General features: G+C 44.6%; 1 pseudogene; it reads left to right on the forward strand.

The window, feature by feature from the left end:
• Positions 1-7144: 7144 nt before the first annotated feature.
• On the forward strand, positions 7145-7400 carry LOC139363167 (thymosin beta-15A pseudogene; annotated as a pseudogene).
• The last annotated feature ends 5629 nt before the right edge of the window (positions 7401-13029 follow it).

The following is a 13029-nucleotide window of genomic DNA, read 5'->3' on the forward strand; positions in this document are numbered from 1 at the left end:
GCTAGGATTACAGGTATGAGGCACCAAGCCCAACCAAGTTTTTTTCTTAATCTTTAGTTTTCACTAGTCCAACTGATGACTACAATGTGCCTAAACGAAGTCTTACTATCTTGCTTGGTTTTCATTCATTGTGTTGAATCTATCCTTCACTAAATTTGGGACATGTTCAGCCATATTATTTCTCCATAACATATTAATGTAGATCAAAAATCTTGAAAGTAATCCTACCTAAAGGTTTCACTTACCTTCTGCAACTCAAACTAACCTATTGATGTCTGACAGTGAGAACCATCCTTCCACAAAAATATATATTACAAAAATTTTTTTTGAGTCAACTAGTCAACAATGGCATAGGGAGGCAGCTAACCCTTTATCCATTCAATTATTCATTTAGCAAACAGTCATTGTGCAGGTACTGTTTTAGGTCCTGAAGGTAGAATAATGAACAAAACATGATAGTTAATACTTAGACAATGTAAATAATTTAGAATATGTATATTAACTTATTTAATTGTCATAATTTTATAAATAAGGAATATCCTCATTTTGCAAATAAAGAAGCTAAGACTTAAAGAGTTTAATATGCCTCAGGTCACATAGCTATTAAATATTAAGAGCTGGGTTTGGAACCCAGCTAGTCGGGCTCTAGAACATACACTTTTAATCCCTACTGCTTTACTCACTAAAAGCAAAAAATGGAAGTCAGAAGGTGGGCAGGCTTGATCTTTAGCCACATGAGCACTGGGCAAATCGCTCAGTCATTCCCACACTTTCTCACCTGTAAAATTAGTGGTTTTCACTACATGGAGATTAAACTGTTTTCCAAAGTGAAGAGTTTAGCGTTCTAGATCTTGAGCACAAAGGTTGGTATATGTTAACTGGAATTAATGAAATCAGGTGTGAAAATAATACAGTACTATCCATAAAAGAACAGGACTAGTTATTTTACAGTGGGTCCCCAGGTGGCAGATATACAAATTAATGGAGAGGCCGGGTATGGTGGCTCACGCCTGTAATCCCAGCACTTTGGGAGACCAAGGTGGGTGAATCACCTGAAGGTCAGGAGTTTGAGACCAGCCTGGCCAACATGGTGAAACCTTGTCTCTACTAAAAATATAAAAAATTAGCTGGGGGTGGTGGCAGACACCTGTAATCACAGCTGCTCAGGAGGCTGAGGCAGGATAATCGTTTCAAGCTAGGAGGCAGAGGTTGCAGTGAGCCAAGATCATGCCATTGCAGTCCAGCCTGGGCAACAAGAGTAAAACCTTTGACTCAAAACAACAACAACAACAAATTAATGGAGAGAATTGTCAATAGTTTGTATTCACGTGATGGCTTCTTCCAGATTCTTTCTTCATTTTGAGAAAAAAAATAAAAATAAAAAAAAAGAAGATGATCTAAGAGTTTACCATAGTGGTTTTCTAGTTATTGAGACCTGGTTTTCCCTTTTCATTGATGAGTGTGTGACATATGAAATGGTTGGGCGTTTTTTAAAACTAAATCTGCGAAGTTCCTTTTGCAGCAAGAACAGCTTGCCAATAGATATAGCAGAAGCAGATGGTACTAGATAAACAAAGGCGATGACATAGCAACAATACAAGAGATACTATATTTTAAAAGAAAAAAATTAAAAAGAATAAAGAAGATTTAATCTTTGAAAAGACATGACAGGATTTTAGAATTAGAAGTGATTGTTTATGCTGCTTTTCCTCTTTTAAAAATCCTAGGATTTTGGCCGGGCGCAGTGGCTCATGCCTGTAATCCCAGCACTTTGGGAGGCTGAGGTGGGCAGATCACCTGAGGTCAGGAGTTCGAGACCAGCCCGGCCAACATGGCAAAACCCTGTCTCTACCAAAAATACCCCAAAAAAATTAGCCAGGCATGGTGGTGGGCACCTGTAGTCCCAGGTACTTAAGAGGCTTGAGGCAGGAGAATCGCTTAAACCTAGGAGGCAGAGGTTGCAGTGTGCTGAGGTTGTACCATTGCACTCCAGCCTGAGCGACACAGTGAGACTCCATCAAAAAAAAAAAAAAAAAAGATCCTACGTTTTTTTTTTTTAAACAAGCTTGTTTTCCTTAATATTTCTAACTCCATAATGTTCATAATAATTTATTTATTTTTACTTTTTTTTTTTTTTGAGACATGGTCTCACTCTGTCATCCAGGCTGGAATGCAGTGGTGTAATCTTGGCTCACCTCAACTTCTGCCTCCCAGGTTGAAGCAATTCTCTTGCCTCAGCCTCCCGAGTAGCTGAGATTACAGGCGTGCACCAGCGTGCCCAGCTAATTTTTGTATCTTTATTAGAGATGGGGTTTTGCCATGTTGGCCAGGCTGGTATTTTTACATGTTTTATCATTTTAGAGGTAGTGTCTCACTGTGTTGCCTAGGCTGGAGTGTAATGGTACATAGTTCACTGCAGCCTTGAACTTCTAGGCTCAAGCAATCCTACAGCCTCAACTTCCTAAGTAGCTGAGATCACAGTGTGTGCCACCATGCCCAGCGAATTTTTAAAACTTTTTTGTAGAGATGTGCGCTCACTTTGTTGCCCAGGCTGGTCTTGAACTCTTGACTTCAAGCAATCCTCCTGCCTCATCCACAATTATTTAAAACATGACATCGTTGGGCGCGGTGGCTCACACCTGTAATCCCAGCACTTTGGGAGGCAGAGGCAGGCAGATCACCCGAGGTTGGGAGTTCGAGACCAGACTGACCAACATGGAGAAACCCTGTTTCTACTGAAAATACAAAAATTAGCCAGGCATGGTGGTACATGCTTGTAATCCCAGCTTCTCGGGAGGCTGAGGCAGGAGAATCACTTGAACTCAGAAGGCAGAGGTTGCAGTAAGCCAAGATTGCAGCATTGCACTCCAGCCCAGGCAACAAGAGTGAAACTCTGGAAGGAAAGAAGGAAGGAAGGAAGGAAGGGAGGGAGGGAGGGAGGGAGGGAGATGACATCTGGCCAGGCTTTATGGTTCACACTTGTAATCCTTGCACTTTGGGAGGCGGAGGCCAGAGGATAGCTTGAGCCTAGCGGTTTGAGATAAGCCTGGGCAACAGAGGGAGAGCCCGTCTATACAAAAAATTTAAAAATTAGCCAGGTGTGTTGGCACATGCCTATAGTCCGGGCTACTCTTGGGGGCTGAGGTGGGAGGATTGCTTGAAGCTCGGGAGGTCAAGGTTGCAATAAGCTATGATTGTGTCATTGCACTCCAGCCTTGGTGACAGAATAAAACTCTGTCTCAAAAAAACAAACCAGGGCTGGGTGTGATGGCACATGCCTGCAGTCCCAGCTACTAGGGAAGCTGAGACAGGAGAATTGCTTGAACCTGGGAGAGGGAGATTGCAGTGAGCCAAGATTGCACCACTGCACTCCTGCCTGGGTGACAGAGCAAGACTCTGTCTCAAAAACAAAAACAAAAGCCATGGTATCTGCTATGGTCTGAATGTTGATGTCCCTCCAAAATTCATAAGTTGGAATGTAATAGGTATGATAGTAGTAAGAGGTAGGGCTTTTGGGAAGTGATTAAGTCATGAGAGCTCTATCCTTTAATAAATGCCTGTATTAAAGAAGCCTGAGTCTGAGGGTATCCCCTTGACTTTTCTGCCATGTGGTAATGCAACTGAAAGTCACAATCTTTGAAGCAGAGAGCAAGCCCTCACCAGACACAGAATCTGCTAGTGCGTTGATCTTGAACTTCCCAGGCTCCAGAACTGTAACAAATTTCTGTTGTTTATAAGTTACCTAGTCTAAGGTATTTTGTAATAGCAGCCCAAGTGAACTAAAACAGCATCTTTTTTTTCTTTTTTAAAAAAATAGAATAGGCCGGTGTGGTGGCTCACATCTGTAATCCCAGGACTTTGGGCGGCTGAGGTGGGCGGATCACGAGGTCAGGAGATCAAGACCATCCTGGCCAACATAGTGAAACCCCGTCTCTACTAAAAGTACAAAAATAATTAACTGGGCTCGGTGGTGCACGCCTCTAGTCCCAGCTACTTGGGAGGCTGAGGCAGGAGAATTGCTTGAACCCAGGAGGTAGAGGCTGCAGTGAGCCGAGGTCACGCCACTGCATTCCAGCCTGGGCGACAGAGCTAGATTCCGTCTCCAAAAAAAAAGATAAAAAGGAAAGACAGAGTTTCACCATGTCACCCAGGCTGGTCTTGAACTCCTGGACTCAACTGATCTGCCTGCCTCAGCCTCCCAAAGTTCTGGGATTAAAGGCATGAGCCACCATGCCCAGCGAACAGCATCTTTAAGATTCTGAAAATGCAGGTTATAGGAAAATTAATAAGGAAACCTAAAATGCAGGAATATTAAACACAGAGCTCAAGGCAAGATCATTATGGCATTTTCTTTGTAAAGAAAGTTCATTCTATGATAAGATGCTAGTTAATGAGGAATCTCAAATAACAAAAAATTAAATAACATATCAATCAAAGAACAATTAAAATTTACTGAATGCTTACTACGTGTCCAGCACTGGGTTAAGTAGTATTTTATATTGATTGTCTCATTTAATCCCTACCACGAGCCTATGGGGTAGATATTATTTATTATTACCATCACTTTATAGATATGAAAACTGAGGCCAGTGAGATTAAATCACTGAGGTAATTCAGTGGTTAAATCAGTGAGGTAAATGCTAAACATCTAAACATTCTACCTCTGGTTGTGGTCGAGCCAACAGAGATATGAGTGAAAATGTTCTAACTTCAGAGCTTCTTTGCTCTTAAAGTAATATGTAATTAACACAATGGATTGAAACAAACAAAAAAGAACAAACAAAAAACTTCCTGCAAATTGCTATTCTAACTTGGTGCAAAGAAATCTTGCTCAGCACTTCAAATACTTTTCTTATCTAATTTTTCACAGCAATCTTACGGAATAGTTATTATTATCTCCTTTCTACAGACACAGGATCTGAAACTTAAACAGACCAAATACCTTGCCCAGAGCCACATGTTCAGCAAGTGGTGGACGCAAGACTTGGATCCAGGCTGGTCTGTTTCCAGAGACTCAGCGTTCTTCACAGGCTCCTTGAAGGCCTTGGTGGATGCCCCCAGACAGATCTATCTTGCTGTTACTGTCTTGTAGGAGTAAACTCTTCCTCCCACTTTCTTTCCTAGAGCAGTCACCTCTGTAGCCTCCCACCTTCATAGCCTACTTTCACCGGCTTATGCCCACAGTTCATACCAACCCCAAGTGAGACTTTCTGTCCTTTGAGAAGGTTTCCCTGCTGCTGTCCTCCAAACCCAAGTAAGACTCTCTGCCCTCTGGGAAGCTTTGCCTGCTGCTGTCCTCATCCCCTCCCTGAGTCTGGATCTGTCCTGAGTGCTCAAAAGCACCCTAGGCATACTTGGTTCCAGGACTCACGCTCTCCTGGAGTTACCTGTTTACTATTTGTCTTCCTTCCCCTACATCTCCAGGGCTCTGCCACATACGCTACGCAGCAGAGATTGTTTTCTGTCTCCTAGTGCCTAGCTCAGTGCCTGGCACAGAACAGATGCTCAATAAATGTTTGATAGATAGATGAATAAAGACTGACTTCAGAAGTCCTGTGCAATTACCATCATCTTTTTCTTTCAGACATGAGGGTCTCTGTTGCCCAGATGGCAATAATCATATTTCACTGCAGCCTGAAACTGCTGGCCTTAAGCAATCCTTCCACCTCAGCCTCCTGAGTAGCTGGACTTAGTGGCACAAGCTGCCATGCCCAGCACCAACATAAATTGAATGTCATAATTCAAAAGTCCTTGCCACTTACAGAACACACACGGTCACATATGTGTATAACACCTGTATAGATTGGTGAATCTATAGTTCTAATGCTTAAATGAAATTGAAATATTTGTAGAGTAAATTTCTCTACATTTTAAACAGGTTTTTGCCTTTTTTTTTTTCTTTTTTTTTTTTTCTTCCTTTTTTGTGGAGAACGGGGTCTCACTATATTGCCCAGGTAGGTCTCAAACTTCCAGGCTCAAGCTATCCTCCCGCCTCTGCCTCCCTGAGATCTGGGATTACAGGCGTGAGCCACCGCACCCAGCCAGATTCTTGCTTTTTAAAAGAGTTGACTGGGCGCGGTGGCTCATGCCTGTAATCCCAGCACTTTGGGAGGCCAAAGCGGGCAGATTTTCTGAGGTCAGGAGTTTGAGAACAGCCTGGCCAACATGGCGAAACTCCGTCTCTACTAAAAATACAAAAATTAGCCAGGCATGGTGGCGTGTGCTCATCATCCCAGCTACTCCAGAGGCTGAGGCAAGAGAATTGTTTGAACCTGGGAGGCAGAGGTTGCAGTGAGCCAAGATCATGCCACTGCACTCCAGCCTGGGCGACAAAACAAGACTTTCAAAAAAATAAATAAATAAAACAAAAGCGCTAATGATTATTTTCTAAGTATAATGAGCTCTGACATTTGTAAAAATGGTTTGCATCATCTGGTCCATTATCTTATTTAATCTTTATGATCAGTTCTATGAAATAGATGTTAGATTATTTTACTATGAAATAATGAGCTCAGGCCAGGTGCGGTGGCTCATGCCTGTAATCCCAGCAATTTGGGAGGCCGAGGAGGGCAGATCCTGAGGTCAGGAGTTCAAGACCAGCCTGGCCAACATAGTGAAACCTCGTCTCTACTAAAAATACAAAAAAATACAAAAAAAAAATTAGCCGGGTGTGGTGGTGGGCGCCTGTAATCCCAGTGGCTTGGGAGGTTGAGACAAGAATCACTGGAACTCAGGAAGCAGAGGTTGCAGTGACCAGAGATGGCACCACTGCGTTCCAGCCTGGGTGACAGTGTGAGACTCCATCTCAAAAAATAAAAATAAAAAAAAGAAATAATGAGCTCAAGTGTGATTTATTCAAGATCACTCTGATAAAGAAATTATGTGGGGCTACGAATATTTTCTAGCTTGTCTCTTAGTCAAGTGCTCTATTAACTATATCACCTATGAAGACAAAGAAATACGGAAAATTGATATTATTTATAAAATATGGATTCACAAATGAATACTGAGTGAGGGGGCCCTGCTACTGGCCTTACAACTGCTGGGCTCTGCTCAGGAACCCTAATCTGGTCCAGAGTGAGCAATATGGTCTCAGCCCAGCCTTTCACGAGTCTTCAAGCCTTCAGGCTTTCTTTTAATTAAGATGAGTGATAAACCCATTACTTGTCAGAAGTGAAGTTTGATAGGTCAAAATTGAAGAAAACTAACACTGGAGAAAAAAATACTCTTTCTTCCAAGGAAACTATCCAGCAGGAGAAAGAGGGTGTTCAAACATCATATAATGGGGGCTGGGTATGGTGGCTCATGCCTGTAATCTTTGGGAGGCTGAGGTGTGTGGATCACCTGAAGTCAGGAGGTCGAGACCACCCTGGCTAACATGGCTAAGCCCTGTCTCTACTAAAAATACAAAAATTAGCCAGGTGTGGTGGCACGTGCCTATAGTCACAGCTACTCGGGAGCCTGAGGCAGGAGAATCACTTGAACCCGAGAGGCAGAGGTTGCAGTGAGCTGAGAGTGGGACACTGCACTCCAGCCTGGGTGACAGAGTGAGACTCCGTCTCAAACAAACAAACAAACAAACAAAAATGAATCAGGCATGGTGGCACACGCCTGTAATCCCAGCTACTCGGAAGTCTGAGGCAGGTGAATCACCTGAACCCGGGAGGCGGAGGTTGTAGTGAGCCAAGATCATGCCACTGTACTCCAGCCTGGGTGACAGAACAAGACTCCATCTCAAAACAAAACAAAACAAAGCAAAACACCAAAAATCTTCCCATTGGTGCATAAATTCCACATGGCAGATGCTGCCAATAATCTAACCATTGATGACCTGTGTATGTATAGTCTTTGCACCTCCTACAGGAAAAGCCAATTTTAACCCTCTATGAGTGTCTCCATTGCTTCATAATCTTTTTTTTTTTTTTTTGAGACAGAGTCTCGCTCTGTCACCCAGGCTGGAGGGCAGTGGCGCGATCTGGGCTCACTGCAAGCTCCCCTTCCCGGGTTCACGCCATTCTCCTGCCTCAGCCTCCCAAGTAGCTGGGACTACAGGCGCCCGCCCCCTCGCCCAGCTAGTTTTTTGTATTTTTTTAGTAGAGACGGGGTTTCACCGTGTTAGCCAGGATGGTCTTGATCTCCTGACCTCGTGATCCGCCTGTCTCGGCCTCCCAAAGTGCTGGGATTACAGGCTTGAGCCACTGCGCCCGGCCTGCTTCATAATCTTCATGAAGTTGCATGCTTTTGCAGCTTCTCAGTTTATTTTTATTTCTAATGTAGCAATAAAATAATATACTTACTAAAAATAATAGTTAGAGAAGAAAATCATTGCCTCATACCAAGTAAGACAGCACTTATCATGGTAGGCACTGGCTTTGCAATTATGAGAGCAGTAGTAGAAATAGCTTTAGTTTCCTCAATTTTCCTGGAGTAGTCTTCAGACTGTCTTTAAACTGCTAAAATGAGAGTAATATTTCATTGTATAACCTCTGTATAATTTCTTACCATGTACATGTATTACCTATGTAAAAATGCTTACAATTACAAAGATACCAATGAGTTTATTTTCTCTACTGACTCAAGTTGGTGTCACAGGCATACTAATTAAGGACAGGCATTCTCCAGAAAGCCTATAGAAACACTGTCTTTTGTACTAATAAAAAGCCCCCATGTTTTTTCATGTCATTGCATATTAGAACTGTGACATAGGTGTTAAGTAGGAACAAAGAGGCGACCCATTTCACAGATGTACTCAGAACTGCTGGGCTGTCACAGGTCTAAGCAGAAGAATGAGGACTAAATCCCTAATTTTCTGACACTGATGCCACTGATATTTTCATTATACCAGGCTGCCTTGACCTGCTGGTAAGGGTTAGGACTAGCTCTTGGATCAGATTACCCTGGTTCCAATCCTGATCTGCTGGGCCCTAAGGTATCCACGAAAAAAGATCACCAAGCTGTATTAGGTGAAAAAAGCAAGGTGGCATATTGTATTTTACCATTTTGTGCAAAAAGAAGGTAAAATTTTAAAAAAGAATATATGTCTATATTTGCTTATTATGCATAAACTGTCTGTTGCCCATTGCTGCTCTATCTATACCATGTGGGTGGTAGCATTACAATAAATATTGCAAATACTAGAACAGTGCCTGTCACACTAAAACACCATTTTATTTGGATTCTCAGTCCAAGTAGTTCCTTGGCTTAATCATATTCTAAAATACCCCTTTAAATATATATATATGTGTGTGTGTATACACACACACATATATATAGTTTTTTCTGAGATGGAGTCTTTGTTACCCAGGCTAGAGTGCAGTGGCACGATTTCTGCTCACTGCAACCTCCTCCTCCCGGGTTCAAGCGATTCTCCTGCCTCAGCCTCCCATGTAGCTGTGATTACAGGTGCACACCACCATGCCTGGTTAATTTTTGTGTTTTTAGTAGAGACGGGAGTCTCACCATGTTAGCCAGGCTGGTCTCGAACTCTTACCTCAGGTGATCCACCTGCCTCAGCCTCCCAAAGTGCTGGGATTACAGGCGTGAGCCATCACACCTGGCTATCATCTTTTCTTCAGCGGTAGATACAGCAGATAAAAAGATTTAAAAATCATTTTCACGTGGCAAGCCATGGCAAAATGTAACTACTTAAGGCTGCTTTAAATTAGACTAATAGCAGAGTGATTAGACTATATTGAAAGCTCAGTGAATCACAATTATGTATCTCAAAGAAGGATTCTTGTTTGCCTTATTACTATGTAAATAACTGAAATAATTGTTTTTCCTCCTAAAAGGGGTCATGTAGATGTTTACTTACAATGTATTTTAAGTTTGTCACTCTAAATGGTTATGAGCAAGCAAGACCGTCCTGGCTAACACGGTGAAACCCCGTCTCTACTAAAAATACAAAAAATTAGCCGGGCGTGGTGGCGGGCGCCTGTAGTCCCAGCTACTCGGGAGGCTGAGGCAGGAGAATGGCGTGAACCCGGGAAGGGGAGCTTGCAGTGAGCCGAGATCGCGCCACTGCATTCCAGCCTGGGCGACAGAGCAAGACCCCATCTCCCAAAAAAAAAAAAAAAAAGGAAAAACCTTCAACAAATATCACCTTATATTATAACCCCAAAACATATTTACGAGCCTCAACATCATTACTGTTACCGCTTTAACATTTAAGACAGTAAAAAGCATAATGGATCTCCCGTACGGTGCGGGGAATCCGTTATGATTATGTTGAAAACATAGGGTCTGGGGAAAAAGGGATTTAAAATAAGAAGGAAAAAAAAGACTCGAGACTTAAAAAGTTTTTTAGAGGCCAGCTCACGGTGACAAAAACCGACCCTCACCCCGAGCCACGTGAGGTTTTCTGCCTCCTCCCTGGCCTTTCCTTCCGCAGTCAGAAGGTGGAAGAAAAGCGACCTCAAGGTGGGGGGAGAGACAGGGCGGACCCTGGCGACCTGACGCTGGGGAGGCTCGAGTGGCGGATCCATACCGCTCAGCTGTTCGCCGCGGGACCCCGCCGGCCCGCAGGTGACCCAGCGCTGGAGAAACGCCAGCGATGTGGCCTGGCGAGCTGGCGCGGCGGAAGGACCACCCGCGCCCGCCTTGCCGCCCCAGCCTCCCTCCCTAGGAAGCCGGGCGCGCCGGGTGAGCGCGGGGCTTCCCCGGGACCGGCGTTCCAGTCCCTCTCCAGCTTCCGGCCCACCCCTGCCGGACTGAGAGCAGATATGTGATCTCTGCCCTGAGAAAATGCTCGTGGCCAGCGACTACCCCAACGCACAATAATACGGCTCCGATGGGCTCAAAGGTATTGGTTTTTTGTTTTGTTTTGAGACAAGGTCTCACTCGGTCACCCAGGATGGAGTGCAACTGCGTGATCTTGGCTTACTGCAACCTCCGCTTCCCGGGCTCAAGCGATTCTCCTGCCTCAGCCTCCCGAGCAGCTGGGATTACAGGCATGCGCCACCACGCCCGGCTAATTTTGTATTTTTAGTAGAGACAGGGTTTCACCATGTTGACCAGGCTGGTCTCGAACTCCTGGCCTCAAGTTATACGTCCGCCTTGGCCTCCCAAGGTGCTGGTATTATAGGCATTGAGCCACGGCGCCCGGTCCAGTGTTGGTTCTTAAACGCAAGAATTGAGATCTCCCTTCACCTAATGAAAGTCTCTATCGCAAGCCACTATCGCAATACTCAGAACACCCAGTCGGTGTTGCGCAATAGGTTACTAAGGTATAAATCAAGGATTCATGTAATTTTGCCATTCCTTGCGTGATATTTTAAAAAACATTCTCTGTAAGGTATTTATAAAGCGTTTACTATTATCCGCAATCACAGGGGCTTGAGGAAAAACTTTTGACTGTGGCTGGGCGCCGTGGCTCACGCCTGTAATCCCAGCACTATGGGAGACTGAGGCGGGTGGATCACTTGAGGTCAGCAGTTCGAGACCAGCCTGGCCAACATGGTGAAACTCCGTCTCTTCTAAAAATACAAAAATTTGTGGGGCGCGCTTGTAGCCCCAGCTACTCCGGAGACTGAGGCAGGAGAATAGCTTGAACCTGGGAGGCAGAGCTTGCAGTGAGCCGAGATCGCGCCACTGCACCCCAGCCTGGGCAACAGAGTAGGACTCCATCCGGAAAAAAAAAAAAAAAAAGAAGGAAAAAAAAGTGGACTGTGAAAACCGAATGGACTAGAAAAACTTTATACTACAAAGATACAAAAACCAAGAAAGCACCATACGCGTTTGCCTTTAACTGCTTCCCAACTTGTTTTCCTCTTCCAATTTGATTGTGGGTTCCTCTCCAGAAGGAACTCCACAGTACTTAGCGTTGGCCACATAGTAGGTTCTCAAATACTTGTTAATAAATAAGTTTGTTCGAGAAGCTGGGCAGTAATATTCTACAGCTGGAAGAAGAAACATAATGATCTAGTAATTAGCTCATTAAAAATAAACGTTCTTCATTCCTCAGAGGAGCATTTCCCAAGGCCTGTCTTGATAGCCATCCAAAACGGCCAAGCTCATCCAATCTTGCCCTAGATTTATGCTAAAATGCAGTTACAATCTATAGGATGACAGAAAAAGAAAGCACTTATTTAAATATAATAGGCACTTATTTAAATAGGAGAAGCTGTGACTTCATAGCAAGTGTTGGGGTTAGGAAACTGGGTGGATAAACTTGCTGATGCTGTAGATCTTAGTCTCTACATGAGATCACGTGGAAAATCTGAATTTGAAAGCTTTTTAGCTTCCTTATGTTTGCAATCAAATGACTGTACACCTTTTAATTTAAAAAGTACCATGAGGCACACACACACTCGCAGGAACTTTTTGGCGTAACAAAACTAGAATTAGATCTAAAGCTAACTGTAGGACTGAGTCTATTCTAAACTGAAAGCCTGGACATCTGGAGTACCAGGGGGAGATGACGTGTTACGGGCTTTGATAAAAGCAGCTGGCTTTGAATGGAAGGAGCCAAGAGGCCAGCACAGGAGCGGATTCGTCGAGCTCACGGCCATCGAGCCGAACCTCTCGCAGGTCCGTGAGCCGTTAAGGAGTCCTCCAGTCCAGACCCTTCGCCCCAAGCCCCTCGGGGTCCCCGGGCCTGGTACTCCTTGCCACGCGGGAGGGGCGCGGAAGCCGGGACGGAGGAGGAGCCAACCCGGGGCTGGGCTGAGACCGGCAGAAGAAGACGCTCTAGGGATTTGTCGCGGACTAGCGAGATAGCAAGGCTGAGGACAGGAGGCTGATTGGGGGGCGAAGGTACACCCTAATCTCAACACAACCTTTGGGGCTAAGCCAGCAATGGTAGAGGAAAGATTCTGGACGTCCCTTCCAGGCCGCCACCTCGTCGCCTCCCCCCTTCCCCTCCTCTTCCCCCCCCCCCCCGCCCCGGCCGGAGCTGAGAGTAATTCATACAAAAGGACTCGCCCCTGCCTTGGGGAATCCCAGGGACCGTCGTTAAACTCCCACTAACCTAGAACCCAGAGATCGCTGCGTTCCCGCCCCCTCACACGCCCGCTCTCGTCATCACCAAGG

The sequence above is a fragment of the Macaca nemestrina genome, chromosome 5, assembly GCF_043159975.1.
Source record: "Macaca nemestrina isolate mMacNem1 chromosome 5, mMacNem.hap1, whole genome shotgun sequence".
NCBI classification, from domain to species: domain Eukaryota; kingdom Metazoa; phylum Chordata; class Mammalia; order Primates; family Cercopithecidae; genus Macaca; species Macaca nemestrina.